This window comes from Pan troglodytes, chromosome 2 (genome assembly GCF_028858775.2).
Source record: "Pan troglodytes isolate AG18354 chromosome 2, NHGRI_mPanTro3-v2.0_pri, whole genome shotgun sequence".
NCBI classification, from domain to species: Eukaryota; Metazoa; Chordata; class Mammalia; order Primates; family Hominidae; genus Pan; species Pan troglodytes.
In genome coordinates, this window is record NC_086015.1 from 12,743,038 (window position 1) to 12,765,056 (window position 22,019).

At 46.1% G+C, this 22,019-nt stretch overlaps 1 long non-coding RNA gene across 1 annotated transcript; it reads right to left on the minus strand.

Moving 5' to 3' along the window:
- Positions 1-20,518: 20,518 nt before the first annotated feature.
- Positions 20,519-22,019, minus strand: LOC107970555 (uncharacterized). The gene is made up of 2 exons (XR_001713158.4): positions 21,804-22,019; positions 20,519-21,520 (listed from the first exon to the last, which is right to left on the minus strand). It is a non-coding gene; the product is annotated as an uncharacterized LOC107970555 (long non-coding RNA).

Here is a 22,019-nt window from a genome sequence, read left to right on the forward strand (position 1 = left end):
AATATGACATATTCATTTTACAGTTTTGATTTTATTTTTCAGAGAGATGTAGTCCTTGTAAACACTGGGTGAGATTTTCACTTGGTGTATGTTAAATCCAGTGTGACCCGTTGGGGTGAGTTTTACTTTGATCCTAGCAGAGGTCACTCATGAATGTCGCCCCGTCTCTGTTTCAGTGCATCACCTGAAGGCTGGTTGGATGAGAAAACTGAGGTCCGAAGCGGGTATGGAACTGGCTAACCAAGGCAACTGAATGGCAAAGATTAGATTTAGACCAAACCTTCTTTACTTCAAAGACTTTGTGGGTGCGATGGTGGCTCTAGGGAGGGAAAGAAGGCTCAGAGCAGGGAGGCCAGGGCTGAAGACTTGGGCATTTTAATTGACACTGTCCATTTGAGGAGGTTGGACTTTTCATCCTCTTCACAAGGAACCTTTTTAAAATTTCTTCGAGAAAAAAACTGTATTACTCTAGCATAGATTAAACTTACGGTTCAGGGTTTTAGTCACCCAGTGATGTTCCAGGTGGGTCCTCTCTGGGCTGCTGGAAGTTTCTAGGAGGAGTCCCTGAGTGCATATTGAGATGATGCTTGTGGTGATCTGGGACCGGAGCCTTGCCTTGGTGTCAGAAGAACTGGAAGCTAAGACCTGACAGGCCATTTTTCCTGCTGCATAGAGATAGCCTGTTGGCAGCAGGAAGAAATGGAGCCCTTTGGAGATTAGCAGACAACTAGGGAGATGGGGAGTGAAACAGAGAGCATCCTGGTACCACCAAACCCCTGCTCTGGTCTCTGGGGCCTTGGTTCCTGCAAGCTATTCCCCATCCGTTCCTGGGCATATGAGCTCACAAAGTCCCTTGCTTCTGATGCAAACTAAAGCTATAGGTGTTATAAAGTTGCCAGTAATCAATGACTACAATGGTTGTGTTCTGTGAGTTGCTCTGGGAATATTGACATCAAAGTCATCACATAAAATGTGGGGTGGAAGCTTGCACTAACACTCCCGTTCAGATTGCTTTTCTTAGCCTCCCTGAAACTGTCTGACTCAGTGGACTCCTTGACCAAATAGGCAGTCATGAGTAGAGAGAGTCAGCTTTACCTGGGTCCCAGGGAACCCAAAAGATACCCAGGGGTGTAGGGGGGTGTCCCAAAAGGTAGTAAAGGAAGTTAGATCCCAACAGTCATTTCTTTTGCAGTGACCGATGGCAGCAACAGAGCTTGCTATTTATTTGTGGGATGGCTGTTTGGATTCATCCCCAGCTAGAGTTAGAAGAAAGGAGAAGAAAAGGGAAACTCAGGGCATAGGAGGCGAGAATGCCAAACTGCACAGTTGGTACTGCACTTAAGACATCAGGCACTCAGAAATGCACCCCTGTCCAGACTGCCAATTCTTTTCATTGCAAATTAAACTTCCAATACTCCAAGTGCTCAGCCTCTGGCAATGCCGTGAGTTTATCAAGCATCATAAGTCAGAGGTACACAGAGTTATGTGATTACAGCTCTTGGTTTAAAAACTAGGTTGAGCTGAGGGAAGAATTTTACCACAAATAAGCAAACAAACCCATCAAAGAGCTAATATCTATATAAAGAGCTTATCCAAACAATCATAATGTTAAGACAATATGCAAAAGACAGGAGGTGAAAATTTCCCCAGGAGGGAATAAAAATAAGAAAATAACAGAAAAAAATGTTTGGCATCATTAAGTACTAAAGAAATGCAAGTGATGTGACACATAGTAGCTATAAATTAGCAAAACCAATGAATAACAATAATGCCCAATGCTGGCAAGGTTGCAGCGAAGCTGGTAAGTTCAAATAATGCTAGTGGCAGGGTATTTTGGAAAGTAAGTTTCTTGAACCATAAAATGACTGATACCCTATAACCCAACAATGATCACACTCCAAAGTATTTCTTCTAAAAGACTTTAAAAGCTAAATGCCCAAAGACATTGGCACTGCAACATAATTTGACGGCACCAAAAAAAGTTACAAAAACAATCTAAATGTCCACAGTATGAAAATAGTTCAACAAATTATAATATGTCCACCTAATGAAATATTTGAGAGTCATCTAAAATGGTAATTTTGAAGATTATGTAGCATCTTAGAGAATGTTTTTAATATGCTTAGTTCAAAAAAGAAAAGCCTATAGAGGTTGGGATTATAATTATGGAAAATTTATATATGCAGGAGTGCAACAATAAAAGGAGCTCAGGATAATGAAAAGTGCTGTACCTTGCTAGGCTAATGGAGAGTGGGTAATTTTCAGCCTCAGTTTCTGCATCAAGCAATCTGGAGCAGTGTATTATCCCTCTCCTCCCTCCCCTCTCCCCTCTCCTTTCTCCCGTCTCTCCTTTTCCTGCAATCTGGGTTATGAATGAGGTAATATATGGGAAGAATGCTGCACAGTGCCACGTTACGCTCTTCTTTGCTTCTCCCTTCAGCTCAGTGTTCCTAGACGGTGCGACCTGCAGGGTCAGGGCAGCTGCCTAGGGAGCCTGAGGTCAGGTGTGGAGGGAGCCTTCTGGCCCATGCCCAGCATGCCTCTCACTGTCTTCAAACCCAGTTTCCCAACAGGCGCTGCACCCCACACCCAACTCCTTTTTTCATCAACAGAAGACCCAGGCTTTCAGCACCCAGAGATTGTGCAGAGGAAGAGAGAGAGAGACACCACTGGAGCCCCCACCTTGGGACGTGCCTAAAGGTCATGCGGTAGCCAGGTTTCTGGTTTATAAAGGACCTCCATGTCTTCAATCTCCCCTGAGACTCACAAGAGTCCTGAGAAAAGGTAAAATGAAGACTCATTTGAGAAAGAAAATTAGGCCCAGAGAGGTAAACCACCCTCCCCAGTGCTGAACAGGCTATAAGAGGCAGACAGCAAGACCAAAATCCAGGCAGGATGACTCCGAAGTCCACGCTCTGTTGGCTGAATAGGAAGAAGCTGAGCTGCCTCCCACAAAGCCCAACTCCCCTTGAAACTTTCTTAACAAGAAGACGTTTTGATTCGCCAGAAATCTCCCAAGGGAAAGCATACTTGCTGTCTAGACCAAAGCTTTTCAAACTTGAGCATCAGTCAGAATCCCCTGCAGGACATTAAAACAGATGCCGGTCCCCATCGCAGAGCTCCCAAGTCAGTAGGTCTGGGGTGAGGCCTGAGAACTTGCATGTCTGACCGGCTTCCAGGAGATGCTCATGCTGCTGGTCTGGGGACCACACTTTGAGAAGGCCTGGTTGGAAAGTCTTGATAAATGCTTGACGTTAAAGTTGTACTTGGGGCAGAAGGGAAGAAATGATTCCACATGGAAACCAAAGAGGAAATGCATCCTTCTGCTCCCCAAAGGGAAGTAAAATGAGAAAAGAGGATCGAGCAGATGGGAGGAAGGCATGGGTTTGGCAAAGTAACCCCTTCAGCGACTCCACCAACAACTTCCATGACAGTAATTAGGGTGATGAGTACTCAGTGCTAGTGAGCTGGTGGTGTGGAAATTGAGGTGACGGATTGGGTGTCATGTGGGAATAGGCTGGGACAGACAGTCCACAATGGCCAGATGAGTGGGCTGGCCATCTGGATTTCAGCCAGAAATTAGCAGAAGGGCTTTGGATGTGTTGGCTATGGTGTCAGGGGACTGAGGACATGTCATGCCCCTCCTGTGGGCAGGGAGGGCCATGAACCGAGGAAGCAGGTGGCCATCTGTGGCAGCTGTCACAGCCCAGCATAAAGCTAAGCACTTCTGCTTATTATATCATTCAAAAGCTGCCTCAGCCTGCAAGGTGGGAGAGGGGCCTGGGGTGGGGAGGTGAGGTTGCTGAACTTCTGTCAGCTCCCTGAACCACAGTGGCTGTCATGCCACCACCGGAGATGAATTCTAGGGAAGGCTTTGGCGTCTTTCAGGATCCTCTGTTCAAATGTCCTTCGTAAGTCCATTTACCCATTAGTTCCACAAATATTTACAGAGCCTCTACCAGGGGCCAGGTGATGTCACACCTTTAGATGGTCATGAGCTAATGCTTTAGAAGGTTTAAATTGGCAATCGGCCTGTCTTATTTTAATTTAGAATGATCAACAGAGTAAAGAAGCAGGGAGCTGAATTACAGATCTGGTGAGCTGAGACTTTAATGCTATTTGTTAGCAGCTGGTGTTGTTATTACTGTTAGGAGGGCTTGTCACAGAGGACAGCATGGTTCAGAGTTGTCTGTAGAATCTGAGACTCTGGAAAGCCAGAGTCCTTTTGTCAAGAGTCAAGTCTAAGGATGGAAGGTGTGAGTATCAGGGGTGTGAGAACAGGGTGCTAGGCAGTAGAGGGCACAGGAAAGATGGGGGCTTGGGTGGCCTGGGTGCTCCAGGCTTCTGAAAATTCTCACTCTGACAAGAGCTCCAGAGAAGTGTGTGCAGGACAAATCCCTGCTCATCCTTGTTCTAGGACTCTAAAGGGATAGTTCCTCTGGAAACCTATCCAAGGAATTCATTCCCAGATCCCCAGAGACCTCCATCCTAAGGAAAGCACATTACAGTCTGTTTGGAAGTAGTTCTGTTCTCTGTGTCTGATTGTGCTTCAAAGTTTTCAAAAGTCCAAATGGTGGGGGAAGTAGGTGAGAAAGACATGTTTAACATATAACCCTGGGGCAAAGAGCAGTGGATTTTGAGTCATCAGCCCAAGTTAGAATTTGGCCTCTGCCACTTAGGAGCTATGTAAACTCAGCAAAATTATTTCCCCTGTTAAGCCTCATTTTCCTCTCTTCTGAGAGAGATGCTAACACCTACATCCCAGCCTCTGAGAGGCTATAGAGAGCAGTGATTGGAGGCCTGACTGCTGGGATTCAGATCCTCACTCTGTCATGTGCAAGCTGTGTGACTTTTGCAAGTTACCTAACCTCTCTGAGCCTCAGTTTCCTCATCTGTAAAATAAGGTTAATAATCATAGCTATCAGACAGGAGTACCATGAGGATTAAATAAGATGTAAAGCACCTAGAACAACTTTTGGCATTTAGCAAGTGCTATGTAAGTGCTTATTTATTTAAAAGATAGTCAAATGGGATACTTAACTGTCAAACCCATCACCTGCCATTACCTCTGTAAGGGAAGGCTAGAGATTTTTGGAGGGAATTTGCTCCGGTAGCAAGTACGACAGCATTTCCCTATGGGTGCGAGAAGAGTGGGTCATTCCTCTGCCTCCCAAGCCAAGTGAGGGGAAGCCCAGGAGAACTATTTGGGTAGGCTGGTGGGGAGGGCTTGCAGGATGAGGACGTAGCCGTCCTCTCCCTTGCCGGATTTCTACTGAGCTGCAGATTCCCAAAGGCCACCCCAAGTGTCAACAAAGTTCATGGAGTTCTTGATGGTGCCTAATATTAGTGTCCAGGAATTGGGGGGGTGGGGGTGGGGCATGGGGTCATGCAAGGTAAGCCTAAGGCTGGTGGCTGGCAGGAGCCGCCTACAATGGCAGAGCCAGGAGAGCAGCCTGCTAGTGTGACGTGCCCAATGCTAGGGGCTAAATTGCATCTCCCCCAAATTCTTATGTTTAAGCCCTAACTCTCAATGTGACTGTGTTTGAATTAAAGCCACAAAATTGGGAATCTGATCCAATAGAATTTGTGTCTTTATAAGAGGCACCTGAGAGCTCACTTGCTCTCCCTGCCACCTGAGGATACAATGAGAAGGTGGTTGTTTGCAAGCCAGGAATGGAGCCCTCACCTTAAACCACCTGGCCAGCTCCTGGATAATCTTGGCCCTTCAGCCTCCAGCACAGTGAGAAATAGAATTTCTGTTGTTTAAGCCCATGCAGTCTAGGGTATTTTGTTATGGCAGCCTGAGTGGACTAAGACACCCAGGGTATGTGCCTATTCCCAGGCACCAGTACTCTGTGGAGGGCAGCCTGCCAGACTCTGGGAGTCCCAGGGGTGTGTAGCCTGGGCCAGGACCAACGATCAGACCAAGAGTGCATTTGGGGAGGGTTGGACAGAGGTCCCTATAGAGCGTTCTCCAAGGGGAGCTTGGGTTGGGGTGTCAGCCATTTGTCCACCCACAAAGAGCAGTCCCAGACAGCACTAGCTGTGTGAAAAGGTCTTTCAGCCTCTTCCAGGACGCCGTGGCAGAAAAAAAAAAAAAGAAGCTGCAACTTGAATGATGAGACCACAGCCCTCCCAGCTCCAGTCCCCAGCAGGGGCAGCCTCACCTGAGGAGAGGAGATTGCTTGGTGCTGAAAATGAAATTAAAGTTGTAATGGGCTGGGCTTTCTTTCCTTTTTTTTTAAATTGAAGTGTGACACTTTGCTGTCCAAAGCGTGATCCGAAATGGAGCATCGCCAGAGAGCCTGGCAGAAATGCAGTCTCAGGCCCTACCGTCTGCATTTTAACAAGAACCTCTGGTGAGTCACAAGCCCACAAACGTTTGAGAAGTGCTGGTGTAACACATGAACAGCTGCAGAAATGCCCACACACGGACACACCCAAGCAGCTGGCACCCAGATATTTACCATACCTCCACCTCCCCAGGCAGCCCCTGGGGGCCCTTCCTGCTGGATGCCCTATGGTGGGTTTTCTTAATTAAGCCTGAAATTGAGTCTGTTCCAATTCTCCAAAGAGAACCGAAGGCTGGAGGCTCAGCCCAGAAGGTCAACAAGGGGTGGAGAAGAGCTTGAAGGCAGTGGTGGGAGAGAAAACAAAGCCAAATCAGAGCCCAGCTCCTGCAGAAACCACTGTCTCTCCTCTCTAGCTCTATGGGCTTTCACTGTACCCCCTCCCTTCTGGCCTGTTGTCCAGGTTGATCTTCACAGCCACTTTAACTCCAGATTCATAAAAACGCAAATAGTGGAGCCTCCCACAGTAGCCAAGCCTGGGGCTGGTGGTGGCTGCTACAGCCACAGCTGCTCCATAGGCAGCTTCCGTTTTTCCATTGCAGATGAAAATGTGCTATTTCCTTTACATAACTTGTAATATCTTGAGTTTGCCACTCACACCTGTACAATCAGGCAGCTAAAACTTATCTGGTTGTGGTGCTACTTCTCTGAGATTCCTCCCAGCTGATTCCTTAGCACCTCAAAGATGCTGGCACATTCTCAGCAAAAAATGGGTCTCCTCCATCCCCAGCTACCTCGCTGGGTGCCATTGGGTGAGTCTCCAGGGCTGCTTCTGTTGTTGATGGTCTGTCCTGGAGCATGGGACTCCCAAGAATCAGGCCAGGGCTACAGGCTTCCATCGTCTAAAACAGGGTTTCTCCATTTCTGCACCACTGACTGTGGGACTGGATAATCCTTTGTTGTGGGGGGCTGTCTTGTGCAGAATAGAATGTCCAGCAGCATCCCAGCCTCTATTTACCAGATATCAGGAGCACCTCTATGACAATCAAGTGTCTCCAGCCTTTGCCAAATGTCCCCAGATTGCTCCTGGTTGAGATCCACTGTTCTAAATGCATGGTCAATGCCCTGTGCGCTGGGCTGCCAGAGGGAACTGGGATGGCCTGGTGGCAGGGTTGCCCAGGAAGAAATAATCCAAGTTCCCAAGTCAACAGTGAGGATATGTTCCAACAGGTCTACTGTCACAAGGAGAGGACAAAAGTACCAACGGAGCATTTAAAGGGGAATCAGTGGCCAGGTCAGAATAGAGGGTTTCTTAATTTGGGTATCCCAGGAGGAGACCTTCAGACAAGGGTTCCAGAAAAAGTAGCTTATATGAAAGGCGCAAGGAAGACTGAGAGGGGGTAGAGAACTGATATAGGAAAATAAAGGCTGATCAAGCTAACAGCCCCTGGAGGTGACTGGCCTGTGATCCTGCTGGGGGCCTCTAGGTGGCAGTGTCAAGCACATGCCTCAGACTCATCTTCCCAGGCTTCCAAGGGTGAGGGAGCTCGGGTGTATATATTTATAATACACCAATTCCCAACAGTCAGTGGTTGCTGGCTTCTCCCACAGGGCAGTAATTCCCCAAAGCAGGCTCCAGGGCCCAAGGAAAGCCCTCGGCAGGGAAACATTGAGTGTCAGGCACAGGGAATCAGGCCATCGGGTCACCCGGACACCATAAGGGTGAGGGGATAGGGACAAGGCACCCACAGTTCCTGCTATCCCCCCAAGATGCTCCCCTCCCTCAGCCCACCCTTAGTCCCAGGCACTGTTACCGAACTTCTCAGTCTTCCCAGAGAAGCACTGCCCAACATCGAACCCACGCCTCTCTGAGAGGGAGCCACATCCACTCCTATCCTCGCCCACCTTTGGAGAGGGAGGGTGGAAGATACAGACCCACAGCCTCCTGGCTGCAGATTCCAGTTCCCTAACCCTGTTGAAGCCCAGGGTGCCTTCCTGAAGAAGCAATTCAGATCACAACAGCATTTTGCATTTTAATCCTGCATCTACATTCGTGTCCCTACCCCTCTACCCTGCCACTCTATCCTGCTTAGATCTGCATATTACTCTGAGCCTACAATCCTGCTGAATGGATTAATGGCCAATTCAAAAGATGGAAAACATGTGGTGCTTGAATTAATAAGCAAGTTCTTCCACTGTCTACCAGATCAACCTTGAGCAGGTTGCTACAATTCTCCGGGCCTTTATTTCTTGATCTGTGAAATGGGGAAAAGATACCTACCATGTTTCTCTGCTACTGCCTGGTTTTGCTGAATGCGGGCCCTCCCTCCACTGGGACCTGCATCCCAATTTCCAGGACTCCCCCAAGGGAATCTCACCTGGGTTCAAAAATATCTTACCGTCAACCAACACCTGAGGGCTTCAGGGGTTGGTGTTTTTTATGATTGTTTTAAATTTGACCACAGACACTGGTGGTCACTGCTGCTGCTTCCACCACTGTGCCCTCTTGCCGGCCCTAGTCCCACACATGGCAGCTTTGATGCCCTGGGCTCCTTTGATGCTCTGCCTTCTGGGCTCCTGACCACATTGGTTTCAGCTCTGCCCACCTGGACCTCACCCAAGCAACTTTCCTCCTGTCTGCAGCTCCAAGGGCTGCCCCCTCTCCACCAGGAGGAACTGACTTACCAAGGTGACAGTCTAGAGACTGCTTGCCCAATTAGAGCCATGATCCCCAATCTCACACTCCAAGTGAGGCCCCTCCACCCAAGAGGAATCCAGCACATGGATCCCCACTCCCACAGGCTGATCCCTACTCCCTACCCAAAAGTCGTCTCAGTTGTAAACCACAGGTCATCCTGATCCCTTTCAGAACCACCCTGAGGCCTAAGGAAAAGCCTTGGCCTCACTGCAATCAAATTCCAGCACCACTGCTTAGCAGCTGTGTTCCAGCAGGCACAGTACTGCACCTCTCTGAACCTCAGTAGCACCCACCTTCTTCTGAGAGTCATGGTGGCGATCCAGTGACAGCGGATACAATGTGTTTAGCACAATGCCTGGTGTCTAATCCTCAGAGCCCGTGCATTCAACAAAGATATAACTGGCAAATGTTACCTCTTCCTCCATTTAAAAAAACATTGATACCATTGATTAAGAACAATGGTAGCTGGGATCGGTAGCTCACGTCTGTGATCCCAGCACTTTGGGAGGCTGAGGCGAGAAGACTGCTTGAGCCCAGGAGTTCAAGACCAGCGTCAGTGAGCAACAGAGTGAGACCGTCTACAAAAAAAAAAAAATTTAATTAGACAGGCATGTTAGTGCATGCCTACTTAGGAGCGACTTAGGAGGTTGAAGTGGGAGTATTGCTTCAACCCAGGAGGCAGAGGCTGCGGTGAGCCAATATCATGCTACTGTATTCCAGCCTGGGCAACAGAGTGAGACTCTGTCTCAAAAAAAACCCAAAAAACCGGGGGAGGAGCCAAGATGGCCGAATAGGAACAGCTCGGGTCTACAGCTCCCAGCGTGAGCGACGTAGAAGACGGGTGATTTCTGCATTTCCATCTGAGGTACCGGGTTCATCTCACTAGGGAGTGCCAGACAGTGGGCGCAGGTCAGTGGGTGCGCGCACCGTGCACGAGCCGAAGCAGGGCGAGGCATTGCCTCACTCGGGAAGCGCAAGGGGTCAGGGAGTTCCCTTTCCGAGTCAAAGAAAGGGGTGATGGACGCATCTGGAAAATCGGGTCACTCCCACCCGAATACTGTGCTTTTCCGACGGGCTTAAAAAACGGCGCACTGCGAGATTATATCCCGCACCTGGCTCGGAGGGTCCTACCCCACGGAGTCTCGCTGATTGCTAGCACAGCAGTCTCAGATCAAACTGCAAGGCGGCAGCGAGGCTGGGGGAGGGGCGCCCGCCATTGCCCAGGCTTGATGAGGTAAACAAAGCAGCCAGGAAGCTCCAACTGGGTGGAGCCCACCACAGCTCAAGGAGGCCTGCCTGCCTCTGTAGGCTCCACCTCTGGGGGCAGGGCACAGACAAACAAAAAGACAGCAGTAACCTCTGCAGACTTAAATGTCCCTGTCTGACAGCTTTGAAGAGAGCAGTGGTTCTCCCAGTACGCAGCTGGAGATCTGAGAACGGGCAGACTGCCTCCTCAAGTGGGTCCCTGACCCCTGACCCCCGAGCAGCCTAACTGGGAGGCACCCCCCAGCAGGGGCACACTGACACCTCACACGGCAGGGTACTCCAACAGACCTGCAGATGAGGGTCCTGTCTGTTAGAAGGAAAACTAACAAACAGAAAGGACATCTACACCAAAAACCCATCTGTACATCACCATCATCAAAGACCAAAAGTAGATAAAACCACAAAGATGGGGGAAAAACAGAACAGAAAAACTGGAAACTCTAAAAAGCAGAGCGCCTCTCCTCCTCCAAAGGAACGCAGTTCCTCACCAGCAACGGAACAAAGCTGGAGGGGGAATGACTTTGACGAGCTGAGAGAAGAAGGCTTCAGATGATCAAATTACTCTGAGCTACAGGAGGACATTCAAACCAAAGGCAAAGAAGTTGAAAACTTTGAAAAAAATTTAGAAGAATGTATAACTAGAATAACCAATACGGAGAAGTGCTTAAAGGAGCTGATGGAGCTGAAAACCAAGGCTCGAGAACTACGTGAAGAATGCAGAAGCCTCAGGAGCCGATGCAATCAACTGGAAGAAAGGGTATCAGCAATGGAAGATGAAATGAATGAAATGAAGTGAGAAGGGAAGTTTAGAGAAAAAAGAATAAAAAGAAATAAGCAAAGCCTCCAAGAAATATGGGACTATGTGAAAAGACCAAATCTACGTCTCATTGGTGTACCTGAAAGTGATGGGGAGAATGGAACTAAGTTGGAAAACACTCTGCAGGATATCATCCAGAACTTCCCCAATCTAGCAAGGCAGGCCAATGTTCAGATTCAGGAAATACAGAGAATGCCACAAAGATACTCCTCGAGAAGAGCAACTCCAAGACACATAATTGTCAGATTCACCAAAGTTGAAATGAAGGAAAAAATGTTAAGGGCAGCCAGAGAGAAAGGTCGGATTACCCTCAAAGGGAAGCCCATCAGACTAACAGCGGATCTCTTGGCAGAAACCCTACAGGCCAGAAGAGAGTGGGGGCCAATATTCAACATTCTTAAAGAAAAGAATTTTCAACCCAGAATTTCATATCCAGCCAAACTAAGCTTCATAAGTGAAGGAGAAATAAAATACTTTACAGACAAGCAAATGCTGAGAGATTTTGTCACCACCAGGCCTGCCCTGAAAGAGCTCCTGAAGGAAGCGCTAAACATGGAAAGGAACAACCAGTATCAGCCACTGCAAAATCATGCCAAAATGTAAAGACTATCGAGACTAGGAAGAAACTGCATAAACTAACGAGCAAAATAACCAGCTAACATCATCATGACAGGACCAAACTCACACATAACAATATTAACTTTAAATGTAAATGGACTAAATGCTCCAATTAAAAGACACAGACTGGCAAATTGGATAAAGAGTCAACACCAATCAGTGTGCTGTATTCAGGAAACTCATCTCACATGCAGAGACACACATAGGCTCAAAATAAAAGGATGGAGGAAGATCTACCAAGCAAATGGAAAACAACAAAAGGCAGGGGTTGCAATCCTAGTCTCTGATAAAACAGACTTTAAACCAACAAAGATCAAAAGAGACAAAGAAGGCCATTACATAATGGTAAAGGGATCAATTCAACAAGAAGAGCTAACTATCCTAAATATATATGCACCCAACACAGGAGCACCCAGATTCACAAAGCAAGTCCTGAGTGACCTACAAAGAGACTTAGACTCCCACACATTAATAATGGGAGACTTTAACACCCCACTGTCAACATTAGACAGATCAATGAGACAGAAAGTCAACAAGGATACCCAGGAATTGAACTCAGCTCTGCACTAAGCAGACCTAATAGACATCTACAGAACTCTCCACCCCAAATCAACAGAATATACATTTTTTTCAGCACCACACCACACCTATTCTGAAATTGACCGCATACTTGGAAGTAAAGCTCTCCTCAGCAAATGTAAAAGAACAGAAATTATAACAAACTATCTCTCAGACCACAGTGCAATCAAACTAGAACTCAGGATTAAGAATCTCACTCAAAACCACTCAACTACATGGAAACTGAACAACCTGCTCCTGAATGACTACTGGGTACATAACAAAATGAAGGCAGAAATAAAGATGTTCTTTGAAACCAATGAGAAAAAAGACACAACATACCAGAATCTCTGGGATGCATTCAAAGCAGTGTGTACAGGGAAATTTATAGCACTAAATGCCCACAAGAGAAAGCAGGAAAGATCCAAAATTGACACCCTAACACCACAATTACAAGAACTAGAAAAGCAAGAGTAAACACATTCAAAAGCTAGCAGAAGGCAAGAAATAACTAAAATCAGAGCAGAACTGAAGGAAATAGAGACACAAAAAACCCTTCAAAAAATTAATGAATCCAGGAGCTGGTTTTTTGAAAGGATCAACAAAATAGACTGCTAGCAAGACTAATAAAGAAAAAAAGAGAGAAGAATCAAATAGACGCAATAAAAAATGATAAAGGGGATATCACCACTGATCCCACAGAAATACAAACTACCGTCAGAGAATACTACAAACACCTCTACGCAAATAAACTAGAAAATCTAGAAGAAATGGATAAATTCTTTGACGTATACACTCTCCCAAGACTAAACCAAGAAGAAGTTGAATCTCTGAATAGAGCAATAACAGGATCTGAAATTGTGGCAATAATCAATAGCTTACCAACCAAAAAGAGTCCAGGACCAGATGGATTCACAGCCGAATTCTACCAGAGGTACAAGGAGGAACTGGTACCATTCCTTCTACAACTATTCCAATCAATAGAAAAAGAGGGAATCCTCCCTAACTCATTTTATGAGGCCAGCATCATCCTGATACCAAAGCCGGGCAGAGACACAACCAAAAAAGAGAATTTTAGACCAATATCCTTGATGAACATTGATGCAAAAATCCTCAATAAAATACTGGCAAAACAAATCCAGCAGCACATCAAAAAGCTTATCCACCATGATCAAGTGGGCTTCATCCCTGGGATGCAAGGCTGGTTCAATATACGCAAATCAATAAATGTAATCCAGCATATAAACAGAGCCAAAGACAAAAACCACATGATTATCTCAATAGATGCAGAAAAGGCCTTTGACAAAATTCAACAACCCTTCATGCTAAAAACTCTCAATAAATTAGGTATTGATGGGACGTATTTCAAAATAATAAGAGCTATCTATGACAAACCCACAGCCAATATCATACTGAATGGGCAAAAACTGGAAGCATTCCCTTTGAAAACTGGCACAAGACAGGGATGCCCTCTCTCACCACTCCTATTCAACATAGTGTTGGAAGTTCTGGCCAGGGCAATTAGGCAGGAGAAGGAAACAAAGGGTATTCATTAGGAAAAGAGGAAGTCAAATTGTCCCTGTTTGCAGATGACATGATTGTATATCTAGAAAACCCCATTGTCTCAGCCCAAAATCTCCTTAAGCTGATAAGCAACTTCAGCAAAGTCTCAGGATACAAAATCAATGTACAAAAATCATAAGCATTCCTATACACCAGCAACAGACAGAGAGCCAAATCATGAGTGAACTCCCATTCACAATTGCTTCAAAGAGAATAAAATACCTAGGAATCCAACTTACAAGGGATGTGAAGGACCTCTTCAAGGAGAACTACAAACCACTGCTCAAGGAAATAAAAGAGGATACAAACAAATGGAAGAACATTCCATGCTCATGGGTAGGAAGAATCAATATCGTGAAAATGGCCATACTGCCCAAGGTAATTTACAGAGTCAATGCCATCCCCATCAAGCTACCAATGACTTTCTTCACAGAATTGGAAAAAACTACTTTCAAGTTCATATGGAACCAAAAAAGAGCCCGCATCGCCAAGTCAATCCTAAGCCAAAGGAACAAAGCTGGAGGCATCACACTACCTGACTTCAAACTATACTACAAGGCTACAGTAACCAAAACAGCATGGTACTGGTACCAAAACAGAGATATAGATCAATGGAACAGAACAGAGCCCTCAGAAATAACGCCGCATATCTACAACTATCTGATCTTTGACAAACCTGAGAAAAACAAGCAATGGGGAAAGGATTCCCTATTTAATAAATGGTGCTGGGAAAACTGGCTAGCCATATGTAGAAAGCTGAAACTGGATCCCTTCCTTACATCTTATACAAAAATCAATTCAAGATGGATTAAAGACTTAAATGTTAGACCTAAAACCATAAAAACCCTAGAAGAAAACCTAGGCAATACCATTCAGGACATAGGCATGGGCAAGGACTTCAGGTCTAAAACACCAAAAGCAATGGCAACAAAAGCCAAAATTGACAAATGGGATCTAATTAAACTAAAGAGCTTCTGTACAGCAAAAGAAACTACCATCAGAGTGAACAGGCAACCCACAAAATGGGAGAAAATTTTCGCAACCTACTCATCTGACAAAGGGCTAATATCCAGAATCTACAATGAACTCCAACAAATTTACAAGAAAAAAACAAACAACCCCATCAAAAAGTGGGCAAAGGACATGGACAGACACTTCTCAAAAGAAGACATTTATGCAGCCAAAAAACACATGAAAAAATGCTCACCATCACTGGCCATCAGAGCAATGCAAATCAAAACCACAATGAGATACCATCTCACACCAGTTAGCATGGCAATCATTAAAAAGTCAGGAAACAACAGGTGCTGGAGAGGATGTGGAGAAATAGGAACACTTTTACACTGTTGGTGAGACTGTAAACTAGTTCAACCATTGTGGAAGTCAGTGTGGCGATTCCTCAGGGATCTAGAACTAGAAATACCATTTGACCCAGCCATTCCATTACTGGGTATATACCCAAAGGACTATAAATCATGCTGCTATAAAGACACATGCACACGTATGTTTATTGCGGCATTATTCACAATAGCAAAGACTTGGAACCAACTCAAATGTCCAACAATGATAGACTGGATTAAGAAAATGTGGCACATATACACCATGGAATACTATGCAGCCATAAAAAATGATGAGTTCACGTCCTTTGTAGGGACATGGATGAAATTGGAAATCATCATTCTCAGTAAACTATCGCAAGAACAAAAAACCAAACACCGCATATTCTCACTCATAGTTGGTAATTGAACAATAAGAACACATGGACACAGGAAGGGGAACATCACACTCTGGGGACTGTTGTGGTGTGGGGGGAGGGGGGAGGGATAGCATTGGGAGATATAACTAATGCTAGATGACGAGTTAGTGGGTGCAGCGCACCAGCATGGCACATGTATACATATGTAACTAACCTGCACAATGTGCACATGTACCCTAAAACTTAAAGTATAATAATAAAAGAAAAAAAAAAACAAAAAACCAAAAAAACAACAAAAAAAAAACAGAACAACAATACTCATATGGTTTGAATCTGTGTCCCCACCCATATAGAAATGTAATCCCATTACGTTTAATCTCACATAGATTACATGTAATCTCCCATAACGTAATCTCACATAGAAATGTAATCCCATTGCAATGTTGGAGGTAGGGCCTGGTGGGAGGTGATTGGATCACGGGGGTCAGATTTTCCCCTTGGTGCTGTGTTGAGATAGTGAGTGAGTTCTCGTGATATCTGCTTGTTAAAAAGTGTGTGGCACCTCCCCTTCTTCTCTCTCTTCCTCCTGCTCCTGCCATGTAAGACGTCTGTTCCCCCTTTGCCTTCCACCATGATTGTAAGTTCCTTGAGGCCTCCCCAGAACCTGCTGCTGCTATGCTTCCTGTACAGCCTGCAGAACCATGGGCCAATTAAACCTCTTTTCTTTATAAATTACCCAGTCTCTGGTATTTCTTTACAGCAGTGCAAGAACCAACTAATAACAATAGTAACTAATACCTGGACTCCCCGCCACTGTTATAAGTACTTTACATTCATTAACTCACGGGGTTACTCCCTTAATCCTGTGACTTGGGAAACATAATCACCCCATTTTACAGAGGAGGAAACTGACACATGGTGAGATTAAGTAACTTGCCTGAAGTCACACTGAGTAAGTAAAAGCTAGGAGGAATCCAAATTTATACGACCCAATGTATACCTCATCTTTTCAAAAACACAAATCTCAAGATTTTCTGTGTTTAATGTAAATATGATGGCCTTAAATATCAATTCAAAAGTATTCAGAATCCAGCTGAAAGCTGCCGGGACTTCTTGACTCCCCTGTGACATGAGTCATTACATATGCATAGGAATAGCCACCCCTAACAGCTTTGGAAGAACCAAGAGGCAGCACATGCAAAGCGGATTGGCTGTCAGCCACCTCCCTGCTCTTGGAGCAGACATTCACCTTGATTGGCGCCAGGCCCACATTCACAATCCTTGTCTTCTTCTCTCCATGAGAAACAAATGCAGAGATGCCAGGGGTTCAAACCTGAATAGCTCGCATGAACACATACAACAAGGCACAATTTTTTCCAACATTCTTCATTCACAGAATTTCTCGGTTGAGCACTTCTGCTCTAATTTTCTTTCCAGATATGAATCAGTGTGAAATTATCTCCATTTATTCACTCCATATATGAATCAGTGTGACCTTACCTTCATGCAGTCAATCAACAAGTATCTATAGAGTCTCTACTGGGTGCCAGGCCTTGTTCCAAAAGCTAAATTCACAACAACAACTTATTCCTAATTCTTATTCATTTCCTAGGAATGAGTGTCTTCCACAAGTTCCTTTTGGTCTCTGGAGGGGTTCGTACAGTGAAATCCTCAGAACATATGGTCAGAAACCTTGAAAATTCCATGGGCTCAATTATTCCCAGTTAACCTAGCCTTATTAAAGAAAAGATTGTCCTGTCCGAACCCATTAGTTAAATCCATGGCACTCCAGCAAGCCTGCCTGGGGTGGGTTATGAGGCTTTGCTTCTCCCTCCATGTTACTTCCTTTATTCTGGCTCTACCCTCCTTGCTCAGTTTGCAAGCTTTCTTCCATTTCCATTGGTCTCCATGCACCGACCGCAGAGCCACTTTCTCCTCCGCACCTCTGCAGAGCCAGACACCTAATTCCTGCTTCTTTTCCCCAACCCTACCACCTCCTTCCCCAGCCCCCTTGGCTGCAGGAAACCACACAGCAGGACCACTCTACCTGGTCCACTAAACAAAGATAAAATTAAGGTCTATTAAAATGACATTGCAGCCAGGCACAGTGGCTCCCATCTGTAATCCCAGCACATTGGGAGGCCAAGGCAGGAAGATCACTTGAGCCCAGGGGTTCAAGACCAACCTGGGCAACATGGCAAGACCTCCTCTCTACAAAAACATTAAAAAAAAAAAAAAAAAAAAGAAAGAAATTAGCTGAATATGGTGGTATGCGCCCATGGTCCCAACTACTTGGGAGGCTGGGGTGGGAGGATCATTCAAGTCCAGGAGGTCAAGGCTACATTCAGCCATGAGTGCACCACTGCACTCCAGCCTGGGCGACAGAGCAAGACCCTGTCTCAAAAAAAAAAAAAAAGTGACATTGCATTTTCCCTAATAAAATGAATGCCTCCTACATTACCACACACAAATAAACAATGGAGGTAAATATGCAAGCTGACAAAAATTAAAACTTCTCTTAAACCCCACACCAACCCTACAGCATGTGGAAATGAAATATTACGGGGAGAGCCTCACATATCTGAGCAAAACAAAATAAAGACCAATAGCAAACCACAAAAGTTTTGTCTCCATGAGAGTAATTTTTATTTACCTGGCAGAGGTGCCAAGTTCATCAGATATATGCGACCTAAAGAGTCATTCTCCTTCACTGCCTCTGTTTAATGATCTGATTGAATGTCTCACAGCTTTTCCTTGAGGTGACCAAGATCCCATTTGTTTAAACATTCTATTAAACTTCTGACAGTCATTTTCTACACGTGCCATTATCTTCATCTCCTTTGAGGCAGGGCTGAACTTTAAGCTAGAGTTGACCAAGCTGGAGGTGGTTGAGGCATTTTATTTCATTTCAGGTCCTGGGCAGCTAACCCTGCACATTTGCTCCTAATGTCAGTTGCTTACTCTGTAACTCCCAAAGGCTCTGTCTTTCTAATTTTCAATCCACCAGGATTCAGTGTGGCATTGCAAGCCCCACACTGTGTAGATGCACATTCTGTAACTTTTCTTGCCTGGATTTTGAAAAAGGTTGTGTTTTTCCCCATGAAAGACCCACCACAACTAGGCAATGCCACAAGAATATCAGCCTTCTCCTCCCCCCGAAGCAGCCGCTCTTCTTATTCACAGTAGCTGTTCCAGCCTCCCTCCCCCATCATTTGATGCTAAACTCAGCCCCTTTTCCAGAATCCGATGACAACAGGCACGTTGAACTTGTGAAGCTTTTATGAAGATGGTGAGGAGTCGCACTGCAGGGCAGACAGATGGTGCTCCACCCCCAAATTTCCCCACCACCAACTCCTTCTTTCCCTCAGTCTCTCCCTGGCCCAACCACCTGGGAGCCGCATGGTCTGACCGCCTCCTCCCCACTGCCAGACAGTGGTTCTAAAACTAGGAAATCACTGGAGGGGAGCTTTAAAAATTACAGGTGCCCGGGTTCTAACCCAGACATTCTGCTATCACTGGTCTGGGGTGTGGCCTGGGCACTGAAATTCTTTAAAGCCCATGAGGTCACAGCCCCAGACTGCAGGTCCCCTCTCAGGCTGGGCCATTCTGCCCCATCCCTGGATTTGCAACCCCCACTCCTCTTGGAGTGAGCTGGGCATGTGATCTCCGATTTTCCACAGTCCCCACTTCTCCTTGTTGTCTCCCCACACTGAGGCTGGGCATCCCTGAATTTTTTTTTTTTTTTTTTTTTTTTTTTTGAGACGGAGTCTTGCTGTGTCACCCAGGCTGGAGTGCAGTGGCCAGTGGCGCAATCTCAGCTCACTGCAACCTCCGTCTCCCAGGTTCAAGCGATTCTCCTGCCTCAGCCTCCCGAGTAGCTGGGACTACAGGCATGCGCCACCACGCCCGGCTAATTTTTGTATTTTTAGTAGAGACAGGGTTTCACCGTATTGGCCAGGCTGGCCTTGAACTCCTGATCTCAGGTGATTCGCCTGCCTCTGCCTCCCAAAGTGCTAGGATTACAGGCATGAGCCACCGTGCCCAGCCCCTGATTCTTATGGTAATGATTGCCCTGTCGGTTTTCCTATAGCTCAAAAGAAAGGTGTGTTTCTCATCGCCATGTCTATCAAAAAAGAGATGATCAATGAGGCTGTGGGTGTCTTCCGCCTGGCCTGCGTCATTCATTTACCTTGATGGCATTTCAGTTTGTGACCCTGACATGGTCCTCACATCATCCTATTATTATCATTCCTATTTTACAGGCAAGTAAACTGAGGCTCAAGGTCATACACCTTATGACTAGCAGATTCTCTCAGGTCAATTGAATCAAAAGCCCAAGCTCTTAAGATCTACAGGATCCTGCCCTCTTCAAGTGAGCTACCCTAGGACCCCACCCTGTACTATTCCCAGAGAGCACTGGCAGTTGGAAATTCCTCCTTAAATAAAGCCCCCCATCTGCTTTTCAGCTGCAAACATGACACACACATAGAAAGAGAGGGAGGGAAAGTGAGTTTGGGCGCCAGCTGCATGTTGGCTGACCAGCAGGTTCTGCTCAGCTAGGGACCAGCAGTGTCTTCACTATCTGGATGGACAGCCCTAGAGATGGGGCCCCAGGATTTCCACGGAGCCAGTGGCTGTGGGCTGGAAATGAATCAAGGAACTCACAGCCAACAGGCAAGAAGCACAGGAACCCCTGGTTGACCAAAAGTGTGGGATTGAGGGGGAACAGGAAAGGCAGAGAGGAGGTGAGAACCTGGATCACAGCTCCTGATTTGGAGCAGAGGTTGAAAGGATGCCCTTTGGAGATGGAAGAAGGAACACAGGTGACCTCTGAAAGCTAGAAAAGGTAAGGCCATAGATTCTCCCCTAGAACCTCCAGAAGGAAGGCAGCCCTGCTGATGCCTTGATTTGAGGACTCATGACCTGTAGAACTGTAAGATAATAGATCTGTGTTATTTTAAGATACGTTTATGGTTATTACAGGAGCAATAGGAAATGAATACAGTTAGAAGTTTGGGTCCTTCTAGCATGTATTAGTTTGCTAGGGTTGCCACGACCACCGACTCGGGGCTTACATAGCAGAAATGTATTGTCCCACAGTTCTGGAGGCTGGACATCCGAGATCAAGGTGGGCAGTCATGCTGCCTCTGAAGGCGCCAGGGTAGGCTCGATTCTAGGCCTCTCTCTGAGCTGCTGGTAGTTCCCTGGCTTGTGGCAGCAGAACCCCAATCTTCACATTGTGTTGTGTGTGTGTGTGTGTGTTTGTGTGTGTGTGTCTCTATATATTCAAATTTCCCCATTTTATAAAAATATTATATTGGCTGGAATCTAATATTACCAGTCATATTGGATTCCAGCCAACCTCAATGACTTAATAGCTTCATCTTAACTCTGATCATCTGCAGAGATCCTATTTCCAAATAAGGTCCTATTCACAGGTACTGGAGGTCAGGACTTCTACAGCTTTTGAGGGAATACAGTTCAATCCCTAACACACCATTATTCCTAAAAGTTGCCCTCCTCTACAAATCGCAGGGAAGGAGGGCAATAATTATTTCCCTGCAAGAAAATGACCCTCCAACTTCCTCTGTCTGTTCCCCAAGCTCCCTCTCTCTGTTCCCCAGAGGCCAACACCCAGTGCTCTGGGGCAGTGTTCACCTCCCCCACTGACTCGATGGAACTTCAGCACACGCTGCAGGGATCTGGGGGTGCTCAAGGGCCTCCCTCATTCCCTACGAGACTGGGAAATCCTCCCAGGCAGGAGCCATGTCCGTCTGTGATCCTAGGGCTTCCTCCTTGTGTTTGCCACCTGCCTACCCCAGCAGGCAGCGTGCCAGGCCCTCTGTTCATCATTGTTTTTTCTTGTCTGCCTCCCCAGCAGAACTGTGCAATCTACCAGGTCAGGGTTCAAGTCTTCTTCACTGTTTTATCCTCAGCATCTGCTATGTGCTGCACACCCAGTAAGCGTTTGTTGAAATCATGCATTATTCATCTTTGTTTCCCATCCACCGAGCCTAGGAAAAACACCAGCATGAAGTCACCATGTGTTGAATGAAAATATGGCCCCTGGAAAGCTTCCCTCAATGCAGAAGAGTTAAGTTCAACCTGTTTTCAAAAAAGGCAGTGTGGTATATGAAGTGGGGCGTGCTCTGAATCTCTAGGGCAGCGTGTGTGGCTCACATCTGAGGCTTAGGCCAGATGAAATTGAAGCCAGCTCTTTTTGACTCAAACCAAGATCCTCTGGGAGGCTAAGTAGACAGAGACAAGGAGAAGTGATGACTTATCTCTCATCCTCACCCCTCAAGAATTCTGCAGAATGAGGTTGCAGACAGAACCAAGGGCTCATCTTCAGGGCACCCAGTCTCTGGAACATCCATTTGGTCTGGGGTATACATCACAGAGCTCAAAGAGACATGCAGAAACCCCAGCCCAGAGAGCCCCGCCCAAGTGTCAGGACTCTGTGAATTCATAAAGACGTTCTGAATGCCAAAGCACCTGATATTCTCAGAGACT